The following is a 15901-nucleotide window of genomic DNA, read 5'->3' as shown; positions in this document are numbered from 1 at the left end:
GAGAGAGGAGCCCTGGGTGATCCTTGAGTGGAATCAATGAATGAACGAATGATTTCCTCTCACTTCCTCGAGTTTACTTCATATTGGTGGATTGTCTCAGGAAGACTCCAAAAGTGATTGCCACCACTCAGCTTTCTGGCAGTACAAGTGGGGAAAACGCAGGGCTGAGGATGAGGCCAGAGGTGGGAGTCTCGCTTGTCCCTTCCCAACTTTCACCAGACAAAATGGCGGACCCCGCCCAGAGACCACGCCCCTCACCTTAGAGGACACAGCTCCTAGACAACTCCCTTCATCCTGCACTAACCTCACCCCGAAACCACGTCATTCACCCTTCACATATCCTGCTCCAGGAACACTCCCCTCACCCTTCACAGACCCGCACCACCGGCAACATGGCTCTCACCCTTCACAGACCCTCAAGCCAGGACAACACCCCTCATCCTTCACAGCCCCTCATGCCGGAAAAACGCCCCTCATCCTTCACAAACACCTGCACCCCAGGAACACACCCCTCACCCTTCACAGACCCTCATTCCGGGAACACGCCCCTCACCCTTCACAGACCCTCATTCCGGGAACTCGCCCCTCACCCTTCACAGACCCGCACCACCGGCAACACGGCTCTCACTCTTCACAGACCCTCAAGCCAGGAAAACACTCCCCACCCTTCACAGCCCCTCATGCCGGAAAAACTCTCCTCATCCTTCACAAACACCCCCACCCCAGGAACATGCCCCTCACCCTTCACAGACCCTCATTCGGGGAACAAGCTCCTCACCCTACACAGAACTGCCCCCCATGACCACACCCCTCACCCAACCCAGGGACCACGCCCCTTGCCTTTATAGACTCCGACATCCTGCAGAGACCCGGCCTCGCCCCTGCATCCTTCGTAGATCCCGCCCTGTGACCACACCCCTCGCCCTTCATAGGCACTGGCCCGCGGCCGTGCACGCCCCGCTTTTATTGGCTCCGCTCCGTGACCACGCCCCCGCAACCTTGATAGACTCCACCCCCGAGGACCCTTCTCAGGAGCACAGTGACCCCGCCTCCACAGGGTCCGCTCCGCCACACTGGCCGTTCCGTGTCGCTCGCGGGACCCCACCCCTGTCCGTCTGCTCCGGTGCCCATGGGGAAGCCTGGTGCCAGGGGTCACCAGTCAGTCCAATTCACCGCCCGACTGGTGGGACAAGGACAGGTCAGCGGGTCACAGGCCGGAAGTGAGACTCGCCCGGCCGCTCTAGGACGCGGGAAGACCGAGGCCTCGGTGGTTCCCCTCTCTCCCGCCTGGCTGCCTCAGGAGAAGGAGCGGCTAAGGTAGGACCCGACACCGCGGTCGTACCCGCCTTCTTTTCTGTCCCGGAGTACGGCCTGGGATCTCCAGGGGGGAGACTGAATGAGTGCTGTCGAGGACCGGCGAGAGTCTGGAAAGTTCGCGCCTTCGTAGGAGAACGAGGAGGTGACGGATAGGGAACGGGGAGCGGCCGTTGGGTGGGACGCCTGAGACCCTCGGGAAATGGCCGGGTCGCCGACTGTTTGCACCACTGGCATCCTGCAGCACTGTGAGATACGGCCCCGTTTGTTCCCAGAATGTAAATCATCCCGCACAGAAAAGGATGCGATTCACGGAGAAAGAGTTCTGTCTCCTCTCTGGGCACAGCTCTCTCTTTCCTGGAAGACAGAGGCCCTGGACAGGCTGGGGGCCCCCGACAGGTTCCAGCCCGGAGGAAGGCGCTGTGACTGGGGGCTCCAGTGGAGACAGAGGACCTTGATGGATTTTATTCTTGTGAGAAGCCCGCTTTCCTACCCAAACCTCATGCCAGTTGGTGACGCGAAGTCAACTTGGGCACTGATCCAGCCCACCCAGCCCCCCATGGTCCGCAGACTGTCCCACCCTCCCGTCCCGTAGCCCACCAGCACCGCGCCCCGCCCTGCCGCCGAGCGCCCACACAGCCTCCCCTCCGCGCCCCCAGCCCACCAGCCCCCTAAGCCTCCCACAGCGCCTCACAAGGCCTCGACCTCGGGTCCCTCAGCCCCACAGCCCCTGACAGCGCCAGGCCCCACCCCACAATACCCCACAGCCTCCCACCCCCGCCTCAAGGCCCCAACCTATGACCCTCCACATTGCCCCACACACAGCACCCCCACACCGGCCCGCCCCAAGGTGCCCCACAGCACCCCACCCCACAGCTCCCCAGAGTGCCCCTTCCCATAGCCCCCCACACCACCCCGCCCCACAGCGCCCGCCCCAAGGCCCCGCCCCACTGCCCTGCCCCACCCATCCCCCACACCGCCCTCCCCTACAACACACCACCCCGCATCCTCCATAGCGCCCCCACCTTCAGTTCCCACACCACCCTGCCTCACAGCGCCCCTCACTGCCCCATCTCCCAGGGCTTACAGTCCCCACCCCCTGCATCGCCCAGCGCCTGAGGGGCTGGGCTCCAGGTACCTCCCAAGAGACAAGAGGTGTGTCCCGCGCCCTGTGCAGTGAGAAGCCCTGGAACTCCAGGACCCTGCTTTTTTAGGCAGAATGCTATGGATGGGCCACTCCAAAGAGAAACACGGCTGGGGTCTTCTCACTGGGGTTGCAGGCCATAGGATGGTGTGAACACTCCATGTTTATTCACATCTTGGACCCCCCAACCCCCCCAAGGGACGGGTGGCCTTCTCTTTGCAAGAAGGCTTCTGAGTCCTTAGAGGTGAAGCTGTGTCCTCATTCCACTCCCCACTGATACCCAAGCCAACAAGGAGATGCCCTGACCCACTCATAGCCAAGGACACTCATGGAAAAGGCCTTCGTCCTCTCAGTACAGACTGTGCCAGGCAGGCCAGGAAAAGCCAAGAAAATATAGATGGAACAGATAGGTTCCTAGCAAAATACTAAAGCTGAGCGAAAGTAGAAAACTTGAATTAACTAATTGCCAAAAAAAGAGATTAGAGAGGTGATTAAAAAGCTACCATTGGGCCGGGCGCGGTGGCTCACGCCTGTAATCCCAGCACTTTGGGAGGCCGAGGCGGGCGGATCACGAGGTCAGGAGATCGAGACCATCCTGGCTAACACGGTGAAACCCCGTCTCTACTAAAAATACAAAAAATTAGCCGGGCGTGGTAGTGGGCGCCTGTAGTCCCAGCTACTCGGGAGGCTGAGGCAGGAGAATGGCGTGAACCCGGGAGGTGGAGCTTGCAGTGAGCCGAGATCGCGCCACTGCACTCCAGCCTGGGCGACAAAGCAAGACTCCGTCTCAAAAAAAAAAAAAAAAAAAAGCTACCATTAAGAAAGCTCTAGATGGCTCCAGATCACAGCTGAGCTCTCACCAACCTTTAGAGATCAGATAATTTGAAAGTCAATTACAATCTTCCAAGCCACAGAAAAAGATTAAAAACCTCAGTTCACTTTACGAAGCCTTCTGTCTGTAAGCTTGTCTAAGTCTATGTTGCTATAAAGGGAATACCTGAGACTGGGTAATATAAAGAAAGGAGGTTTATTTGGCTTACAGTTCTGCAGGCTGTGCAGGAAGCATGGCACCAGTATCTACTGGTGAGGCCTCAGGCTGCTTTCACTTATGGTGGAAGATGAAGGGGAGCTGGTGTGCAGAGATCACACAGCAAGAGAAAAGGCAAGAGAGAGAGTGGGTAGAGGCCAGGCTTGTTTAAACAACCAGCTTTTGGGGGAATTCATAAAACTAGAACTCCCTTATTACCATGAAGAGGGCACCACGCATTCATGAGGGATCCACCCCCGTAATCCAAACACCTCCTACCAAGTACCACCTCCAACATTGGGGATCAAATCTCAGCATGAGGTTTGGGAGGACAAACACCCAAACCATAGCGAAGCTTAACACGCCAAAATGATAGAGCTCAAAGAATCTATAGACCCAGATCTCTATGTTTAATATTGAAAAACAAATTATAAATAAGACAGTAGCAAATAGAATCAAGCAGCATATCAAAAAAATAATATGCCATGGCCAAGTATGGTTTATTTCAGGAATACAAGGATACCTACATACCATTGCAATTCATTAGCTCAACAAATTAAAAGAGAAAAAACAGGCCGGGTGCGGTGGCCCACACCTGTAATCCCAGCACATTGGGAGGCCGAGGCAGGCAGATCACCTGAGGTCAGGAGTTCGAGACCAGCCTGGCCAACATGGTGAAACCCTGTCTCTACTAAAAATACAAAAAAATTAGCTGGGCATGGGAGGCTGAGGCAGGAGGATTGCCTGAACTCGGGAGGTGGAGGTTTCAGTGAGCTGAGATCATGCCATTGCACTCCAGCCTGGGCAACAAGAGTGAAACTCCTTCTCAAAAAAAAAAAAGAAAGAAAGAAAAAACAGCATTCCATCCACACATGCTAAATAATAACATTGAATAAAATTCTGGAGCCATTCTGAGTAAAATTTCAAAGAAAATAGGAATAAATGAAAATGATTTAAATATGGTAAAAATTATTAACCATAAACTCCAAGAACAAGCATCATTTATAGAACGATATGCTAAAGCTATTACTTTTTTTTTTTTTTTTGTGAGGGATCTTGCTCTGTCACCCAAGCCACGATGTCAGCTTACTGCAACCTCCTCCAGGTCCTGGGTTTAAGCGATCCTCCTGCCTCAGCCTCCCAAGTAGCTGGAACTACAGGCGCATGCCACCATGCCTGGCTAATTTTTTTTGTATTTTCAGTAGAGATGGGGTTTCACTATGTTGGTCAGGCAGGTCTCAAACTCCTGACTTCAAGTGATCCGCCTGCCTCGGCCTCCCAAAGTGCTGGGATTACAGGCATGAGCCACTGTGCCCGACCAGGATCATTAATATATTTAGAAGAAATTAAAGTTGTCCTCTGTCTCATAACATATATGAAAATATTTCTAGAGGTATTTAAAGCCTTAATTAAAAACAGAGCAATAAATAAGCCAGTCACGACAAATTCTGTATAATTCTGCTTATGTGCAGTATCTAGAGCATTCAAATCCATACAGACAGAAAGAATGTTGGTTACTAGGGACTGAGGGGAGGGGAGAATGGGGAGTTAGTGTTTAATGGGGACAGTTTTAGTTTTACACAGTTAAAGAGTTCTGGAGATGGATGATGGTGATGAGTGCACAACATTGTGAATGTATTGAATATCACTGAACTGTACACTTAAAATAGGTTAAGATGGTAAATTTTATGTTATATGAATTTTACCACAATAAAATTTTTTTAAAACTCAGAGCAATAAAAATCTTAGTGAAAATTTAGGACATCATATGTGCAAGATAGATCAGCAGAATCCTTTGTAACCGTGACGGGCAACTCAGAAGCTATAAAAAACAGATTAGGCATATTTATTTAATAAAATGAAAAACACTTGTATGACAAAAGATCCCTTAAATGAAATTGATAGACAAATTTTAACTGGGGCACGGCCAGGTGCGGTGGCTCACCCTGTAATCCCAGCACTTTGGGAGGCCAAGGCAGGTGGATCACTTGAGGTCAGGAGTTCAAGACCAGCCTGGGCAATGTGGCGAAACCCCGTCTCTACTAAAAATACAAAAATTAACCAAGTGTGGTCGTACGTACTTGTCATCCTAACGACTCGGGAGGCTAAGGCATGAGAATCACTTGAACCCAGGAGGCGGAGGTTGCAGTCAGCTGAGATTGTGCCACTGCACTCCAGCCTGGGTGACAGAGCAAGACTGTCTTAAAAAAAAAAATTTAACTGGGGCAAGAAAAGTATGAAGACATGCGGCAGAGCAAAGTGGAGGCAGCATGTGGCCCAGTGCTTAGTACTGTAATCCCCAACCTTGTTTTCACTAACCCTGTTTTTAGACTCTCCCTCTTTCCTTTAATCACCTAGCCTTGGTTCCACCTGAATTGATTCTCCCTTAGCTAAGAGCCAGACAGACTCCATCTCGGCTCTTTCACTGGCAGCCCCTTCCTCAAGGACTTAACTTGTGCAAGCTGACTCCCAGCACATCCAAGAATGCAATTAACTGATAAGATACTGTGGCGAGCGATATCCGCAGTTCCCAGGAATTTTCCGATTGATAACGCCCAACGACCCGCGTCTATCACCTTGTAATCGTCTTAAAGCCCCTGCACCTAGAACTGTTTACTTTCCTGTAACCATTTATCCTTTTAACTTTTTTGCCTACGTTATTTCTGTAAAATTGTTTTAACTAGACCCCCCTCCCCTTTCTAAACCAAAGTATAAAGGAAAATCTAGCCCCTTCTTCAAGGCCGAGAGAACTTTGAGCGTTAGCCGTCTCTTGGCCGCTGGCTAAATAAACAGACTCTTAATTCGTCTCAAAGTGTGGCGTTTTCTCTAACTCGCTCAAGTACAACAGTACATGCAGTGTCTGGCTCTCCTGTCACATTTTCAGGAGTCACCTAGAAGAGACAGTCCCTGGGCCTCGGTGTCCTTGTCAATGAAACAGGGTCGTGGTGAGGATCAAATGAATTAATGGTGTATAGAAAGTGCTTAGAATGGCCAGGCGCAGTGGTTCACACCTGTAATCCCAGCACTTTGGGAGGCCGAGGCAGGCAGATCATGAGATCAGGAGTTCACAACCAACCTGGCTAACACGGTGAAACCCCGTCTCTACTTAAAATGCAAAAAATTAGCCGGGCGTATTGGCACGCAGCTGTAGTCCCAGCTACTAGGGTGGATGAGGCAGGAGAATCACTTGAACCCGGGAGGTGGAGGTTGCAATGAGCCGAGATCACACCATTGTACTCCAGCCTGGGTGACAGAGCAAGGTTCCGTCCCCCCCCCAAAAAAAAAAAAGAAAGAAAAATGCTTAGAACAACAATGCTTGGTGTAGTTGGTGCTGTTGTTACCTATCATTATTATTTCTCTTATTTATAATATACAAAGTGCTCCTAAACATTTAATTTTTTTTTTTTTTTTGATGGAGTCTCGCTCTGTCGCCCAGGCTGGAGTGCACTGGCGCCATCTCGGCTCACTGCAAGCTCCGCCTCCCGGGTTCACGCCATTCTGCTGCCTCAGTCTCCCGAGTAGCTGGGACTACAGGCGCCCGCCACCACGCCCGGCTAATTTTATTTTTGTATTTTTAGTAGAGACGGGGTTTCACCGTGTTAGCCAGGATGGTCTCGATCTCCTGACCTCATGATCCACCCGCCTCGGCCTCCCAAAGTGCTGGGATTACAGGCGTGAGCCACCAAGCCCGGCCTTTCTTTTCTTTTCTTTCTTTTTTCTTTTCTTTTTTTTTTTTTTGAGATGGAGTTTCACCCTTTTGCTCAGGCTGGAGTGCAATGGCATGATCTCAGCTCACTGCAACCTCCACCTTCCAGTTTCAAGCGATTCTCCTGCTTCTGCCTCCCGAGTAGCTGGGGTTACAGATGCACACCACCACGCCTGGCTAATTTTTGTATTTTTAGTAGAGACGGGGTTTCACCATGTTGGCCAGGATGGTCTTAATCTTCTGACCTGGCGATCCACCCGCCTTGGCCTCCCAAAGTGCTAGGATTACAGATGTCAGCCACCACACTGCACCAAATTTAATTTTTAAAAGTTCAAAAATACAATAGAAAGATAGATTTTAAAATGAATGGATGGGCCGGGTGCAATGGCTCACGCCTGTAATCCCAGCACTTTGGGAGGCCGAGGCGGGCGGATCAGGAGGTCAGGAGATTGAGACCATCCTGGCTAACACAGTGAAACCCCATCTCTACTAAAAATATAAAAAAATTAGCCGGGCGTGGTGGCGGGCACCTGTAGTCCCAGCTACTCGGGAGGCTGAGGCAGGAGAATGGCGTGAACTCGGGAGGCGGAGCTTGCAGTAAGCTGAGATCGCGCAACTGCACTTCAGCCTGGGCCACAGAGGGAGACTCCGTCTCAAAAATAAATAAATAAATAAAAGAATGGATGATAGATTGATAGATGGTACAATCCAAATGGCCAATAAACATGAAAAAGATGCTCAACCTCACTAATCAATGGGCAACTTAAAACTCATGTGTGAACAATCACTTCTCACTCATGACATTGGCAAAAATGTAAAAAGCAATAGCACTTGGTGCTGATCGATTGTACTCTGTTGCAATAACTCCTGCTTACGACATCCCTGCCCACCCATGAGACTTGCAGTGTCCCTCCTTATGGAAGGAGAAGGCCCCCCTGTACTGATGATGTTGCTTTGATCAATGAAACAGCTGCCACCTTTCAGCAGCCTGAAATGTTATCATAAGATTCCAGCATGGCTTTTGCCGCACTGCCATGAAAACAGCTTGTCCAGGACAGATACTGTATGGCGCTGACACCAGCATGAAGATCTTTAAAGAGCAGGTGCATAACACAAAGAAGGCCTGAAACTCCAATGTTAAAAGCCAGAGATCTGGGAGTTGTTACTGCCGCACAACTCGGCGAAAGCTGACTCATGTAGTGGGGGAACGGCGTTAACACACACAGCTGGTGGCAAGGTACATTTTCACAGGCACTTTACAAAGAAATCTAGGAGCATTTCTGAAATTCACAAATGCACCTGTCCTTGGGCTGAGCCGTTCCACTCTGGGACATCCATGGAAACGGGAGCCAGTGCATAGGCTAGGGCCCAGGGATGCACATGCAGCGGGGAAAATGGAAACAGTGAACGTTCATTACCCAACCTCTTGGTGACCCTGCAGACCCCACTCCCTGCCACCTACACTGCTGCACCACCAAGGCTGGCCTCCTTTTGGCTCCAGCTCTTGCTGCTCCCCCAAGCTTGCCACCACCCGGCCCCTGCCCCATGCAGCCTATTCCTCACAACAACCAGAATATTTCCTTTAAAACACAAGTCCCGTCACCCCACCCCTCCACTCACTCAGGTCCCCAGACCCTCGCCATCCCCTTCTCTCTGAACGTGGAGTCTGCTCTTTCTCCTCTTGGTAGGCCTCCGGTCACATTCCTGCCTCAGGGCCTTTGTACTGCCTTTCTCCTTTGCCCTCGCTATTTGCTTGGCTCAGCCCTTCCCTCTCTTCTGTTGTCTACAAAGACCTCCTCTCTGCAGCCTCCCCGTCTCCCTCCCCCCTTTGCTTGACTTGTCCCCACTGCACTTGGCTCCATATGGCAGCACTGTGTGACAGGCTTAGTTATTTGTCTTTCCCACAGACTTTCTAAATGTAAACTCGTGGAGGGCAGGGACATTCCTTTTCCATTTAGTGCTGTACCCCTGATGCCTAAACCAGTGTGTGATCAGTATTTGTTTAATAACTAAAACCAGAACAAAACCTGCTTTCATTGGGAAACAAATCTCTCAAAGAATTTTACGGCCAGGCGGCTGGGCATGGTGGCTCATGCCTGTAATCCCAGCACTCTGGGAGGCCGAGGCGGGTGGATCACGAGGTCAGGAGATCCAGACGATCCTGGCTAACACGGTGAAACCCCGTCTCTACTAACAATATAAAAAATTAGCCAGGGGTGGCAGCGGGCGCCTGTAGTCCCAGCTACTAGGGAGGCTGAGGCAGGAGAATGGCATGAACCCGGGAGGCGGAGCTTGCAGTGAGCCGAGATCACGCCACTGCACTCCAGCCTGGGCGACAGAGCAACACTCCATCTCAAAAACAAACAAAAAAAAACAAAAAAGAATTTTACTGCCGGGCGCGGTGGCTCACGCCTGTAATCCCAGCACTTTGGGAGGCCGAGGTGGGAGGATCACAAGGTCAGGAGTTCGAGACCAGCCTGGCCAACATGGCGAAACCTCACCTCTACTAAAAATACAAAAATCAGCTGGGCATGGTGGCACATGCCTGTAATCCCAGCTACTTGGGAGGCTGAGGCAGGAGAATCGCTTGAACCCGGGAGGCGGAGGTTGCAGTGAGCCGAGACAGTGCCATTGCACTCCAGCCTGGGTGACAGAGCAAGGCTCCGTCTCAATAAAAAAAAAAAAAAAAAAAAAAAAAAAAAGGCCGGGCGCAGTGGCTCACGCCTGTAATCCCAGCACTTTGGGAGGCTGAGGCAGGTGGATCACCTGAGGTCAGGAGTTTGAGATCAGCCTGGGCAACACAGTGAAACCCCATCTCTACCAAAAATACAAAATTAGCCAGGCATGCTGGCACATGCCTGTAATCCCAGCTACTCGGGAGGCTGAGGTAGGAGAATCGCTTGAACCCGGGAGGCAGAGGATGTGGTGAGCCGAGATCACGCCATTGCACTCCAGCCTGGGGGACAAGAGTAAATCTCCGTCTCACCAAAAAAAAAAAAAAAAAAAAAGAATTTTACAATACACATTTTCTTCTCTTCCTAGTGTTTTTATGATGGTTTAGCTAGTCCAAGCCATCCATGGCTTATGGGGGCCAAGTGGAGCGTTAGTGGTGCGGTGGATTGCAGGCCCAACCCTGAGCCACACAGTCCCTGTGTGAAGAGCAAGCCGGTCCACAGCCCCCAATGAGCACCTTTTTCAGTGGTCGCTGATGTCGTGTCTAGGAGCAGCAACTGGGAATGTCTTTGAGGAGGATTTATAGTTAAGCAAGTAATCGCTTCACTGTGAGACCTGCTTTGGTCCATGTGCTTTCCTGGGGCTGCCCCAGGCCATGCTGACTGGACCAGATGATTGTGGGTGCACAGCTGAGGGGCTGATGTCTGTCTCCAGCAGAGACAGATCCCACCCCCACTCCTCCTTAGGCTAGTAACACACATCCCATTTAGTGCCAGGGTTGGTGCCAAGAGACCCCACAGAGCTGGGGCGGGGCATTGGGGAGCCCCTGCATGGAAAGCAGAATAGCCAGATGAGGGCAGGGAGGGAGGGAGGGAAGGAGACAGAGAGAGGGAGGGGGAAAGAGACAGAGACAGAAAGAGGGAAGTGGTGGGGAGAGACAGCAGGGAAGCCAAAGGCTGTGGGGAGAGAACAGTGCCAGCCCTTTCCCGGCCCTTTGTCAGCCTCATGCCATCTGCTTGTAAGAAGCTTCCATGGCTTCCAGTGAGTCCTCTTCAGTTTTAGGAGCCTGTGTAGCTTCTACTTGTGAAGGAAATAATGTATACGGTGGTCCATTTCCAAGACAAAGTGCCTTGAATCGGTTTAGGACAGCAAACTACAGAAGAAACAGGATAAACTAGGCCCCTGCTTGCATAGTCAATGCCTGCTTCTTGTCCCCCTCCCCACCACCCCGCCGCTTAATTGCCCTCACCCGATCCAAAGAAGTTTAGTCTGAGATGAAAGTTTACTAGCCTGCAAAATAGCTCGCTTTGTCTGTTCTTATCAGCCTTCCCAGCTACTTAGGTCATAAATCAAATTCCTAAAGAGCCCCCGAGCTGACTAGGATTGCAATGCATTGTGGGCTGCAACAAAATGTAGCAAGACAACCCTAAAAAAAACACCTACAGCCTCTGCCCAACAACCAATAGGTGACGTCCGGGAAGACTGTGACCCCCTAGTACTCAGCCTATGAGGAACTGGGGGAGGGACCTGCACACTAGGGGATAAATTGCTTGTTGTGACTGTGCTGGGTGTGCCTGCCTACTAGACACCCGACCTTGCAAGGCCATCATTAAAAGTCTCACTTTCGCTGTTCTCTGGGTCTCTAAGTCCATTCTTTGGGTTTGGACGGGTGAGTTTGTTTCTCACACTTGCAATCAGATGATTCCAGACCAAAGACATTGGCATTTTAGGTGCAGATGTCCAAGCAGGACATCCTGCTGGGTTCCAGCAGACACAGGGCAGACATCATGGATGGCCCACCAGGCCCTCAAAGCCAGCTCTCTCCTGGATCCACTTGAGGAAAGGGCTCCAAGCAGCTGTCTGTGGGGCTTCCTGAGCCAGCTGTGCCTGCAAATCAATCCTGTTTCCCCAGACACGGTCACTAGTTGAGGAAGTGTCCTGAGCCAAGGTGTGCACACTGGATGGTCACCTGGGGAGCAAGGATGTGAGACTTGGGGAGAAGAGCTGCCAAGAAAGAAGCCGAGTGGCAGGTGCTGTGTCTCCAGTGCCATCCCAGCAGAGTGGCTCAGTCTGCTTTGAGGAGCCCCAAAGCGCCCAGCCCAGAAACTCAATTTTTTTAAATGGACAAAAGGGCCGGGCAAGGTGGCTCATGCCTGTAATCCCAGCACTTTGGGAGGCTGAGGCAGGCATATCACTTGAGCCCAGGAGTTCAAGACCAGCTTAGGCAACATGACGAAACCCCGTCTCTACAAAACTACAAAAAAAAAAAAAAAAAAAAAAAATCAGCTGGGTGTGGTGGTGTGTGCCTGTAGTTCCAGCTACTTGGGAGGCTGAGGCAGGAGGATCACCAGAGCCAAGGAGGTCCAGGCTGTAGTGAGCTGAGATTATACCACTGCACTCCAGCCTGGGCAACAGAGCAAGACCCTGTCTCAAGGAAAAAAAAAAAAAAAGCAGGCAAAAGATGTGAACAGACACATTATAAAAGAAAATATAAGTAGAGCAAATAAGTACATGAAAAGTTGTTCAACATCGCTAATCATTAGGGTAATGGAAATCAAAATCACAATTAGATATCGCCTCACATCCATTAGGATGACTACTGTAAAAAAAAAACAGAAATTAACAAGTGTTGGAGAGGATATGGAGAAATTGGAGCCCTTATGCACTGTCGGTGGGAATGTAAAATGGTACAATTTTGCAGTGGCTCACGCCTGTAATCCCAACACTTTGGGAGGCCAACGTGGGTGGGAGGTCAGGAGTTCAAGACCAGCTTGGCCAACATGGTGAAAACCCATCTCTACTAAAAATACAAAAATTATCTGGGCATGGTGGCAGGCGCCTGTAATCTCAGCTTCTGGGGAGGCTGAAGCAGGAGAATCGCTTGAATCTTAGCTACTGGGGAGGCAGAGGCTGCAGTGAGCTGAGATCATGCCATTGCACTCTAGCCTGGGCGACAAGAGTGAAACTCCATCTTAAAAATAAATAAATAACAAAATGGTACAATTGCTGTGAAAGAGTTTGGTGGTTTCTCAAAAAATTAAAAATAGGCCTGGTGCGGTGGCTCACGCCTGTAATCCCAGCACTTTGGGAGGCTGAGGCGGGCAGATCACCTGAGGTCGGGCGTTTGAGACCAGACTGGCCAACATGGTGACACGCCATCCCTACTAAAAATATAAAAAATTAGCTGGGCATGGTGGCACATGCCTGTAATCCCAGCTACTCGGGAGGCTGAGGCAGGAGAATTGCTTGAACCCGGGAGGCGGAAGTTGCGGTGAGCTGAGATCACGCCATTGCACTCCAGCCTGGGTGACAAGAGCAAAACACTCTGTCACCAAAAAAAAAAAAATTAGTCAGGTGTGGTGGCTCACGACTGTAATCCCAGCACTTTGGGAGGCCGAGGTGGGCAGATCATTTGAAGTCAGGGGCTCAAGACCAGCCTGGCCAACCAACATGGTGAAACCCCATGTTACTAAAAATACAAAAATTAGCCGGGTGTGGTGGTGGGCGTCTGTAGTCCCAGCTACTCGGGAGGCTGAGGCAGGAGAATCGCTTGAACCTGGGAGGCAGAAGTTGCAGTGAGCCAAGATCACGCCATTGCACTCCAGCCTGGGAGGCAGAGTGAGACTCCTTCTCAAAAAAAAAAAAAAGATGGTTAAGATGGTAAATTTTATGTTATGTATTTTAAATACAAACAAAAAACAAAAAGAAAACCAGAAGACTGGCCACAGCAGGTTAACGTTAGTGAGAACGCAGAGAAGCTGTAACTCGCGAGAGCTGCTGGGAGTGGTGTGATGGCTTCTTAAAAAGTCAAACTTACTTCTAGTTAAATACTTGTAGAAAAAAAAGTCAAACTTGCAGGCACCCTGTGATGCGCCAGGTGAGCCCTGGGCACCTCCCTAGGAGAGGAACACGGATGTGTAAATACCCTGGTGTGGCCCAGGGATCCAAGTTCGTTTTTCTCCCTGTAGCTCACAAACAGAGGCTCTATTAAACAATAGACGTTTTCTCGTTGGTTTTGATGTGTGGATGTGATTAAACTCTTTGCTCCATTCCCTTGCGTGTTTCTGGGCCTGTGAAACACCCCGGCTCAGGAGCAGACCTTAATCTCTGGCAGGGTCTGTCCCCCTTCATGTCCTCCTTCACAATTGGACGTGCTATTTTTAGATCTACATTATTTTGTGCAATTTTTAAAATATGTTGTTATAGTCCTCAAAAAATCTTGCTGGAATTAAGATTATTAACATTTTGGATTTCTATATAACTTTAGGAAGACTCGACATCTTTACTATGTTATACCACCTGGTCCACGAGCGTGCTATGTTCCTCCATTTATTTATTATTGTTTTACTTTCTGAGACAGGGTCTCGCTCTGTTGCCCAGGCTGGAGTGCAGTGGTGTGATCACAGCTCACCACAGCCTCGACCTTCCCAGGCTCAAGTGATCCTCACACCTCAGCCTCTTGACTACGCCTGGCTAATTTAAAATTTCTTTTTGTAGACACGGGGTTGCCTTATGCAGCCCAGGCTGGTCTTGAATTCCTGATCTCAAGTGTTCCTCCACCTTAGCCTGGAAAAGCGATGGGATTACAGCTGTGAGCCACCACACAGGTCCCCCTCCATTAGTGGGGACTTTAGATTTTCTTTTTAAGTCCTTAAAGAATTAAGTGTCCTTGGCCAGGTGTGGTGGCTCACACCTGTAATCCCAACACTTTGGGAGGCTGAGGTGGGTGAATCACTTGAGGTCAGGAGTTCGAGAGGAGCCTGGCCAACACGGTGAAACCCTATTTCTACTAAAAATACAAAAAATTAGCTAGGAGTTGTGGTGGGCACCTGTAATCCCAACTACTCAAGAGGTTGAGGCAGGAGAATTGCTTGAACCCAGAAGGCAGAGGTTGCAATGAGCCAAGATGGTGCCACTGTACTCCAGCCTAGGTGACACAGCAAGACTCCATCTCAAAAAAAAAAAAAAGAGTTAAATGTCCTCTATAAATATTTTGTATATTTTTAATTAGTTAAGTGTGTGGTCACCAGGGTGGGAAATGCTCACTGTAAATGTGTGGTCATGGGGGTGGGAAGTGCTCACTGTAAATGGTCACAGGGGTGGGAAGTGCTCACTGTAAATGTGTGGTCACGGAGGTGGGAACTGGTCACCGCCAGTGTGTGGTCATGGGGGTGGGAAGTGCTCGCCGCCAGTGTGTGGTCACGGGGGTGGGAACTGGTCGTCCCAGCGTGTGGTCACGGGGGTGGGAACTGGTCGTCCCAGCGTGTGGTCACGGGGGTGGGAACTGGTCACCGCCAGTGTGTGGTCACGGGGGTGGGAACTGGTCACCGCCAGTGTGTGGTCACGGGGGTGGGAACTGGTCGCCCCAGTGTGTGGTCACGGGGGTGGGAACTGGTCGCCCCAGTGTGTGGTCACGGGGGTGGGAACTGGTCACCGCCAGTGTGTGGTCACGGGGGTGGGAACTGGTCGCCCCAGTGTGTGGTCACGGGGGTGGGAAGTGCTCACTGCTAGTGTGTTGTCACAAGCTTAAGGTGAAGGCAGTCAGCCTGGAGGTGTGATTTTCTTCAGCAGTCATGGAGGAGAAGGGTTGGGCTCGCCCAGTTGGGTTTTCTAAGTGAATACAGTGGAGAGGGAGCGGGAGGCGAAAAAGCAGAGCCCTGTGTATAAGAGTGAAGTGTGACGACGGCCCAACAGGGAAGCGCAGGCGGCGAGACAGCCCGACGGGAGATCTCCTGAGGCGGGAGAGTCCCTGCAAGGCGAGTGAGCTGCAGGGCAGGAGGTGGAGCTCCACGGATGACTTTTGACGGGGGCCTTTCAGCCCTTTGCGGCTTCTCACGGTTGAGGACCCAGGGAATGTCCAGGACTGAAGGGTGTGCGCCCCTGTCTTCTACTATCGAAGCTTCAGGCTGTTTAGCCTCCGTTTCTCCAGAAATGCCCGTCAGATTTAATTTCCAGAAACGCACCTGGCACTAAGAGAATCTAGAAAACCAGGCTGAATGCAGATTAGAAAACGCCGAATAGAGCACTAGTCGAGCTG

At 50.9% G+C, this 15901-nt stretch overlaps 1 protein-coding gene across 4 annotated transcripts in view; it reads left to right on the top strand.

The window, feature by feature from the left end:
- Nucleotides 1-994: 994 nt before the first annotated feature.
- The window catches only part of ARHGAP39 (Rho GTPase activating protein 39), a 170047-nt gene continuing 155140 nt past the window's right edge, over nucleotides 995-15901 (top strand). For all 4 annotated transcript variants that reach the window (XM_055348586.2, XM_063709638.1, XM_055348585.2 and 1 more), the window contains exon 1: nucleotides 995-1317. The gene's annotated coding sequence lies outside the window, so the exon portion shown is untranslated. The remainder of the gene's footprint in view (nucleotides 1318-15901) is intronic.

Source organism: Gorilla gorilla, chromosome 7 (genome assembly GCF_029281585.2).
Source record: "Gorilla gorilla gorilla isolate KB3781 chromosome 7, NHGRI_mGorGor1-v2.1_pri, whole genome shotgun sequence".
Classification (NCBI taxonomy): Eukaryota; Metazoa; Chordata; class Mammalia; order Primates; family Hominidae; genus Gorilla; species Gorilla gorilla.
This window is presented reverse-complemented; position numbering and strand designations above follow the sequence as displayed.